Source organism: Balearica regulorum, chromosome 1 (assembly GCF_011004875.1).
Source record: "Balearica regulorum gibbericeps isolate bBalReg1 chromosome 1, bBalReg1.pri, whole genome shotgun sequence".
Lineage (NCBI taxonomy): Eukaryota > Metazoa > Chordata > Aves > Gruiformes > Gruidae > Balearica > Balearica regulorum.
In genome coordinates this window covers 192,127,326-192,137,199 of record NC_046184.1, presented here as the reverse complement: position 1 = coordinate 192,137,199, position 9,874 = coordinate 192,127,326, and the positions used below count along the sequence as shown (strand labels likewise).

Genomic DNA, 9,874 nt, shown 5'->3' with positions numbered 1-9,874 from the left:
GTCTGCGGGGGGGGCCGTGTCTGTTTGCGGAGGTGGCTGTGTCAAGGTGAGGGGAAGGTGGGGCTGGCTGCCTCCCCGAGTACCGGCTGCTTAGCTCTGGGAGGGAGGAGCTGCGTGGTGTGAAAAACCGAGCCTCGGTTTCCAGCACTTGCCTTACAACATGAACACTCGTGTTGGAAGTGAAACTTTTAACTTCTCACTGAAAACAGCTGTTAAAATTTCTGAATGTAATCTGGCAGTATATTATTAATTTCCCATTTCCATAATAAATGCTAAAAATCTTCTGCAGGTTGACTTTGACATAGAAAATTTCTAACTTCGTTAAATCTAGTAAAGGTGTATTCCATGTATTGCATGTATTCCATGCACAGTTCTTTACCTGAGCTAGCTCTTCCAGAACTTGCTGAGTACTAGCCCTGTTGGGGGTAATTAACTTGCTTTCTTAGGTACCATCATGTGTATGCTGATCATGAATCAACTTTAATACACTCAGGACCACAGACTGTAAGAAATTCATAGTAAACTTTGTGTTTAGGTAGTGGCAGCCCTGTCCAGCACTGTCCTGGAAGATGGGTTTGCCTCTTAGTCTCACGTATTATCTCTGGAAATTCATCACACATTGTAGTTTCTCGCTCAACATTTATCTAGGAATTCTGGGTTCCCAACTTCCCGCTTGCTCTTCACTCCTTTCCCTACTGACGGGAAACAGAGGAGAGGCACACTGTCCACAAATCGGAGAGTTCCTTTCTTCAAACGACGATGAGGTTGACATTTGTATCTGTAGTAGTGTGCAGATGGATGAAGGTGGCACATGTGGTTTGGGCTCATGGAGAGGGTCTGAATGTTGGTTTAGACCAATGATAGGTTGGGCTCAGGTAAACAGAGAACACTGAATGATGTTATGTGGGTATATTCAAGACTTACAGAGGACTAGAAAACAGTTTTATGAAGGAGAGCGATACTTGCTTTTCAAGCAGTGCTGTAAATCAATAGAAGGACTTTGTAAATGTTTGGGTTTTTTTTTAACCATGCAGGTGGTCAGACACTGGTCATGGTTTGCCCAGGGAGGCCATGCAACCTCCATCTCTGAGGTGTTCAGAACCCAACTGGACAAGACCCTGAGCAACTTGGTGTAGCTTCAGAGTTGGCTATGCTTTGAGCAGAGGGTCGGACTAGATGATTTACAGAGATCACTTCAAGCCTAAATTTTTCTGTGATTCTATGAAATAAATGCCGGTCTCATCCTTAAACAGGGAGAACCACCAAACCCAAAACAATCAAAACAGTGGCCTTAAATGGATTCCTAGAGAGGAGGAGGAACAACACACAATTCTTCACCTCAGAGCTCGTCTACTTAAGTTTGGTTCGTCCTTAAGTACATAGTTTAATCAGAATGTAGAAATAGATTAAATAAACCAGCTGAAAGAGTGCTGAAACACAGGTCGGTCTTGAGAAGATGTAAGTGATGAGGTGATGGTAGATTGTTTATTTCTGTAAGAGCAGAAGCTGCAGGTAGTTTATGTAGATCAGTTGAGAGGATGCCTCCTAACGAGACAAAATTGTATCATTTTTACTGGTCAATAGAGAGACCTCAGCATTTTCAGTAGTTCAGCATTTTCTGGAAACAGGCCTAAATAATCCCTTTTACCGACATTGTTTTGTGAAAGCGGGCCTTGCTAGACCTAGAAGTTGGTGAAGGACACAGCAGCGTCAACAAGCCAGGGAGGGATGAGCTGAACAGATGTCTGCCGAGGCTGCCTGGCTGCATGCTCTGAGCTCTCAGGAACATGCGGGCACGTCTGCCGTGATAACGTTTTCTTCCGTGCAGATGCTGCTCTGCCATATCAGGCCCCCTCACATGGCAGCTTGTATCCGCTGTGAATTTATATAAGCCCTAGTACTTTTGCTTTAAGTCAAAATTTGCATTGGTAGAGGGCTGAACCTCTGTCGCTATGCATTCTCCCCTATAGCTGTAGAAATAAACTGCTTCTGTCTGACCTGAATCTGTAAAAATCAGGCTGCATGTTTATTTCACAAGGCTTCATCCTCATTCGCAGATGATAACTCAGTTTGTGGTGAGCTATATCTTTAGTAGTTTCAATCTAAACAGCCACTGTGGGATTGCTTAATTTTTGTCTTCACTTTCACAAAAATAATTTTCCCCAAATATCTCCTTTTTTATGCTTTAATAACATACAAATATGTTCTACATGAGCTAGGCAATGTTTGTGTATATATATGTATTTAGGTATATAAGCATGTATATATATACAAATTATTTAAGCATCATTCGAACAGCAAAATCACTGAGGGATCTCAAATTGATCTGTAAAAGTTAGCAAACATGGGGGGTGTGAGGCTGTGAATTAAAAATACGTGAGAATTCTTCAAAACCACTTACTAGTATGCAAATAAATTTCATGGACTTAGACCAAACGGCAGTACGACTGTGACCTGGTCAAACATCTGATGGGAATCATGCTGTGTAGACAGAGTGCGTTTAGTCAGCAGCCCCAAAATACTGATGGAACCACTGTTGTGTGGGTACCACTGGATATGTAATTATGCCACAGCTTGTAAAAATAGTAAAAACTTTTGTGGTAGATGAGTAGATGATCTTATCTGTGATGATTACCTTTTTTCTGCTTTCAAACCCCATAATCATTTTCAGATAAATTGTCCTCAAGCCAAGTGAGGAAATGGCAATAACAGCTCCCTGACAAAGGTAATACTGCAGCTTTCTAAAATTATGCCAGCTACTGACCTCAGAGTGAACCGGCACTTTGTTAAGGTACAAGAACATGTCTTCAGTGTATATGCACAATGTTGATAGGCTTGAACTACAAGCAGGGGTAACGCACTTAACCTAGACAGCGAGTGTGAAACATCTGGGAAAGGTAGGTGGCTCCCAAGAAGATCTCATCTGGGATGCCCACTCCCCAAGGGCAGTTAACAGTATGGCCCTGGGAAGGAGGAGGCTCTGCCAAGTCAAAATATAGGTACGGGTCCAGATAGCATCTGTGCATTGCATCTGGCCACTTGCCAGACTGCAGCTATCTCGAACAATGTTTTTCCCTGCCTTTCACTGTGAACAGTCATTTGCTTGTGTGTAATCATGAAATGTTGTCTCCCTAATCTGCTTTATTCTTATGTTGAATAGGGGGCACCCACAGAGTAAGCACAGAAAACCTAGACCATTTTATGGGACTCCAAGTTTAACATTTCCAACCTTCAGAGATGCTACAAGCATGGTCTTCATGTCAAGCCTAAGAGAAATTTGGTTCAAACAGCTCTTGGAGGTTCTGCTGCGGCAGGGGCTGCTGCAATGGAGATAGTTATGTGAGAACTAGGGAGGCAGATGATGGACCAGCTTAAGCTGACTGGGAGTTCAGTTTGTTAATTCAGCAGTACATAAAATAAGTTGGCAAAAATGGTCAGAGAAGAATACTACCAGGAAAATACCTGGCTCTATAAAGACTAGTGGTAACAAAGTATTCTCTTGGGTGGTTTATAGCTAAATACGTCCCTGCTGGGACAGATCACAGTAAAGCTGGGCACCACAAAACTCGAGTTTTTTACACGTTGATTAAAATACTGAGATGCTGCTTGTTACATTCAGAGGAAAAATAAATTCAAATGCTGATGGAGTATTCTATCATCCCCCTTTGTGGTGCTCGGAATAGTGGCCACTTTATTAGATAGCAGCTATGTGTTTTCCAGAGTTATTTGACATACTGTCAGACTGCAGAAAGCAGGGGAGGTGGTGAAATATATTTCTTTTAGCACCAAAGGTGCAAAGTATACTGCTGTCAAAAAAGAGAGACTATTCAGGGGCAAGGACTTTGCACTTCACAAGTCTGGGAGTGAAATTTTATACAATTAATAAACAATCCTGAATTCTGCAGTTTATCTTGGGGTTTTTTGGGGAGGCGGAAGGCTACACAGAAGATTAAAAATGCAAAATTGAAAATGCAGAATTAGAAAGCAGTGCATCTCACACTGTATCCATAATTAAACAGGTTTTTTAATGCTCTTGATGTTTGGGAGAAACAGATGTCTGCATGCTGATTTCACTCCACCATAAATTAATTTCTCTGGGAACATGAACGATAACTTCTTGTTTATCTCTGGCTTTTTGTGGCTCACACCACCATCAAGGACTAATGTGTCAAACTGAAAAATAATGTATAGCCCTAGTGATATTAAGCGTTGTTTTTTCCATTGTTTTTCAGTGGCGAAGAATGGCTTGGCATTTGTGATAAATTGAGTTAGTCATTTGCATGTAGTGTCTTCATCTTTTAATAAGAAGGTGTAACTGTCATTCAGCTCTGTGTGCATGTGAGTGTGTATGTGTGCACAAAAGCACATATACCCAAACTTCCAAGTGTGCTATTCCAAAAATTATATTGGCAGAATTAGGGCTTTGTGATATACTGTATGTTAGAACAACTATCATCAAGATCTTGCTACAGGTGACATGGGAGAGCATCTGTTTTCCTGATAATTTAGGTGAGGCAATCTGGGGCCCTGCCTGTGGCATTTCTGGCCTGTGTTCTTATAGTCGTAGCTCTTCACGATTTGAAATTCAGGCAAATCTCCTGTTGCTTGAATTAGAACGAGTCTGAGGGCTGTTATTCTGTAAGTAACAACATGTTTTCTTGCATCTTCCGTGGGTTAATCTGGTACGGCCAGGTTTTGGACTAGACAGTTCTGTGAACTGGTCCTGTGCAGGGATATATGTCATCTTGTATGTCTTGTTCGGTAAGGATATATGAACTACTAGATAAAAGACATCTGCTCAACCAGAATGATTGTAGTTCTCCACTGAGTAATCCCAAACAACAGTCTGGCACTGCACAGCTCTGTACATAATACTCTGGATGAAATGTGGAATTGTGCTGTGGAAATCAGTTCTTCTAGTTCCCAAGATGAGGTGCTGAGACCATCCGTGGCTCCCTCAGTATCAGGGCAAGTCCTCTGCATGTGTCTTCAGTCTCTTGGTCCTTTGGTTACCTGAGGAGGTGTTGAGTGGAATGCTTGGTGGATCAACATCTTGAGCATGCAATGATACGCACCTGAAAGTGCCTCCACATGGCCAATGGCAAATCCAAACAGTGCAGTTTGAGTGTTCAGCTGACACTCTATATAAACAGTTTCCAAAGAATTCATGGATCAAACATAATAATAAGGATATTTGTTAGATAAACTGCTTTGTGAAAATCCTGATCTTTGGTAGATGAATTTCAAACTGGAAAGAGGATCTAGACTTCAGTTGACAAATGTGTGCTTTTAGCTTTATTAGTTACCCCATTCAACTGAAGGCATATATAAACCTTTGAAAAATAAGATCCTGCATTTGTAAAATAAGTCATGCACAAGGAATAGCTTGTTCACCATCAGATGCAATAATTTTAACCTTGTTCTTATCTTTTCAGTTTGATGTCAAAATAGTATTTTATAATATTTTTAATAATAAATGGTGCCTACACCTTTTTAAATTAACAGAAATGCAATTGGAATTTTTGTATCTCTATTCTGCTCTATTCCAAACTGAAACTGAAAGAGTTTCTGTCTAGCAGAACTAGACTAAAGATATACTGTTACTGTATAGCTAGATGGCAGCATTCGCATTACTTTGAGAAAAACAAGGGTTATTTGAAAGATTTTCAGAAAAATCTGGCTGCTCTGTAACAGTTAAATGGCATGGCCCTATTTTGAAATGTGCTGCATAAGAATGTCTGAATACCTAATACATGTGAAAATCTGACCATTTCATGTAGGTTTCTAAATCGGAGATACATAATTTGGCCCTACAGATAATAAGTATGAAATGTAGTATTTCCCTGTTTATCTAAAAAGATAAAAATCTGATTATGTGTCTACAGCATTCAAAACAGGCTAATATATTATTACATATGATTCTTTTTATTTGAGAATTTGGTAAATAAGATACTGCAATAAAATTAAATTAAATTAAAATAAAATAAAATAAAATAAAACCAAAAACATTATTTTTACATACATACTCCATTTCCTTAAAATCTGAGGCAATATTAATAGAAAAATTGAATCTTTGCCATTGACTCAGCAGGCCTTGAATCATTCTTAAAATTATCTTTTACTTTTTTCTGCAGTAGAAAACCTCCCAAACCTCATTTATTTCATTACAAAAGCAATTAAATGTAGTGCAGTAAAATGCGTGAGCTGTTGAACATGTCTAGAATAACAGGCTAGTCTGTAAACACAGTGAATAGGGAAACAGATTCCAGCTCAAATCCCAAGAAGCTACTTTAAACAGCATTAGAGGGAAACATGTTTATGATAGTATCATGAAATGCTACAAGCCTCTTTTGATGGTGTACAAATTTTCTTCCCTTCAGATGCATAACAAAATACTTATTCAACAAAGTCTTTCTGAATTCACCTATCTTCATCAAGCACCCTTCACTCTTGCCTTGCCCTGTAAGGGGACAAAGGCACCTCTCAGAACCTTACCACATTTTTCCCCCTGCTCACCAAGGGTGTTATTTGGCTAGTCCAGGCTACTACGCACAGAGCAGAAGCCTTCCTGTCCCTAACGTGTCAGCCCACGTGGAGGTGAGCATGGGAAGACCTGGGATGGCAGCTTGGGCCCCGCTGGCTCACACAGCCTGAGGCTCAGAGGGAGCTTATACTATGAGCAGAGTTGTGGGCTGGATCCACCTTGTCCTCTCAGCTTTCTGGGGGATGACCAATATCCGGAGGCTCGTTTGCTAAAAAAGCTTGCTTTGCAACTATGTGCAACCTTGGATGCCTGATGCTTTACGAGAAAAAGGGTTTGCTTGCACTCGGCTGAAGACCAGAGTTGCAAGGAGCTGAGTGGCAAAAAAGCACAGAGGAACGAGACCAGGAAGGTATGGGTATGGGTAAGGAGGAGACAAGTAGGTTTGGGCAATGATTTCTGTGCAGCACAGGCAATACTTTGTAAATAGAAGAGATAATCGTCTGGGCTAAGTAGTGTTGCTTTATGGTATATTTGCTGTTGGTAAGATGCTGCATAGATGGTCAGTGACAACTGCGGATCATTTAGGTCATTTGAAGGAGTATCTTGGAAAATGTTGTAAGAGCTAAGTACTCTGGAGGTTTCTTCTACACTTTATTGTGTGCTGACTTTTCAGCATGAACAGACCTGTGAATTCTTTACTTTCATTCGTGTAGGCTCACATGAATATTTTTACTGATTTCACGGCTAACTGCTTACAAATTGTCTCTAAACATACGCAAAGTCATACATTCTTTTACTAGTGACATGGTATTTCCTAGAATCCCCTGTCCGTGACATTCCTGTACTGAGGGTTACATAGATGTAGAGAACAATGGGGAAGCACCTGTGCTGGAAGGAGTTGCCTTCTCAGTAGGAGACTAGAGACAGCGGGGGGTACAGACAAGAAGCGGGGGATACAGACAAGAAGTCCAAGAAAGCCATGGGACTGTTCAGGGCCACATTCAACCTTAAAGTAAATTAAAGAGTAAATTAAAGTGTTCTAATGTCTTCCGAAAATCAGCTCTACTACACACTTTTAAAGGGTCCATGGGGACAGGATGGATGTGGACTACAATGTCAGATGGGCTGGTTCCCTGGCAAGGAAGAGGGAGGTCTGTTAGGAGTGGCTGTCCTCAGATGTAAGCCACCACTTCAGCTGTGACACTAGTTATAAGCGCCTTTAGGATTGTGCTGACCTGATCTGGAGGCCAAAGGAGATCCTGGCATTGCCAGGATGATGTACGCATATTGTCTTTTCTGGTAAGCTGTTGCTGTGGCCTGAGCATTAAAACAAGGCTGAGTTTAGCCCTGCTATCACGGTTCAATTATTTATGAATTTCAGCTCACTGTCCTTGGAGGCACCATTGAGAGAACCTTTTCTGCTGCTCTCTGTACTTTCTTATCTCTAGTTTATAGACTAAACTGCAGAAAGCAAAGCAGGCTAACTATCTAGTGTGCAGAGGGGTCAGTGTGAAATCAAATAATACTGCAGTGAAAATCACGTTTTGCTCAGGGTCTGTCTATACTGCAGACTACAGGATAGTACAGAGATGCTTAAACCTATTTTCAGTATTTCTGCATAACACTGAAGGTTATACTATGGACATATCTACTTGAAATAATAATGTAGAGTTTAAGCATGATTTTATTAGCAAAAATGCACGATTATATTTCTATTCAGTAATTCTGGTCTTACAGCCCTGTCCTGACTGCCTTGCTTGCTAACCCATAGGCGAAAATCTTTCTGAATTTTCTTTATTTCTGTAAATCCAATGCCTGTGCTTTTTAGTTTATAGGAATGGGGTTTTATATTTATCAGCTCAACGGAGGAAAGCTGCCATCAGAACCTGAAGTCAAGCTCCAAAGTTTTTGCAGATGTGTAATACCAACCAAAGGTCAGTAAATCTCATAAGCAAAAGCTGTAGAATATGGAACAAAGGTCAATAGTTCATTAAATCTCATCATTGGAAGCTATAAAAGTTGGATGAAAAAGTCACCTGAAAGTTCACAGCTGTTTTATCAATACTTGGATAGGGAGGTCAGTGCAAATCCTTGGCCTTGAATATACAGGTAAATGTACCTAGGTAATACATTACCTATCAATATAATTGAATTTATTTTTAAATTTGCCAAAACAGAGAGAAAAATGAGACCACCATGATACGAACACGTAAGTACATCCTTAATATTATGGACTGACTTGCTGTAAATGAACCTACATGTGTAGGATTTTTTCCTAGCATCAGGGGAATTTGTGACTCGTCAACCACTCTGTGCTTATGGTAATTCATGTTTCCTGGGTTAGAAGGCTGCATCCTGTACTCAGAGATACCTCCTGGTTATTTCAGCTTGGCAGTCACCATACTTAAGTACCTGAAGCATATATAAAACTTGAACTTTAAACAAAAGCTTCTTTGTTATTGTCTTCATGTACTTCCCTAGGTAAATTACACAGTACAAGTGTTGGCGTGTTGTTCCAACATTGTATAAATAAATTACAGTAAAATTACTGTTTTCTTCATTCAGTCTTCTTGGGTAAAGGAGAAATATGTATTAAATTTAGCAAATATGAAACTCTCGTGAAATGAAATAGATATTTTTTAATTTTCTAGAATTTATATTAGACTTCAAAGTTATTGTAATTGAAATATTTAATATCTTTCCTTTTTATACAGGGATTACAAGGAAAACCCTTCTGGGGCTAATTTAACACAAACAAGTCCCAATAACTAGCACTGAGAACTCTTTAACCTACTGGATAAATATCTGTATGATATTGAAATGCAAGTAACAAAGTTATATCCCAAGGATTACATTTTTATGAAAAAATTTGCATACCTTTTATTCCCTCAGTACCTGAGACATTATTATATTCCAGTGCAATTATTTTATTACCCTCAAATATTATTTATTTATTAAAATATTTAAGAAAACATAATATGCAGCATAATTAAATCTAGATTTTTATGTGCATAGGTCTCAATAAGTGTTATTAGAGAATTAACCTGGTTTGAAGTCTGCCCTTGTAGAACCAAAATACCCTTTCACTTTCCCTTTCACAAATCAAATGAACTAATATTCATTTCACCCTTCAAAAGCTCAGGAATTCATGTCTGCATACTTGTGGAGTGCAGAGAGGCTTCAGGTGGAATAACCTCAACAGGCAAATCATCCTGGTTTAAAAGCCACCCAACGAACCAACCCATGAAGAACTGTTTGTTTTTTCTTTGATTTGGCACATTTTTAATGCCACTGATGCAGTTCAAGGTAGGTCCCCATCACAGTCACATCTGCATACCCGATGCGATGACGAACTGCAGCATGGAGGTGGGAAACTTGTTAAAACAGCCT

The 9,874-nt window shown here is 39.8% G+C and overlaps 1 long non-coding RNA gene across 1 annotated transcript in view; it reads left to right on the top strand.

Moving 5' to 3' along the window:
- Positions 1-6,426: 6,426 nt before the first annotated feature.
- The window catches only part of LOC142599903 (uncharacterized), a 28,501-nt gene continuing 25,053 nt past the window's right edge, over positions 6,427-9,874 (top strand). Inside the window, exon 1 of the long non-coding RNA XR_012833354.1 lies at positions 6,427-8,418. This is a non-coding gene — a long non-coding RNA (uncharacterized LOC142599903). The remainder of the gene's footprint in view (positions 8,419-9,874) is intronic.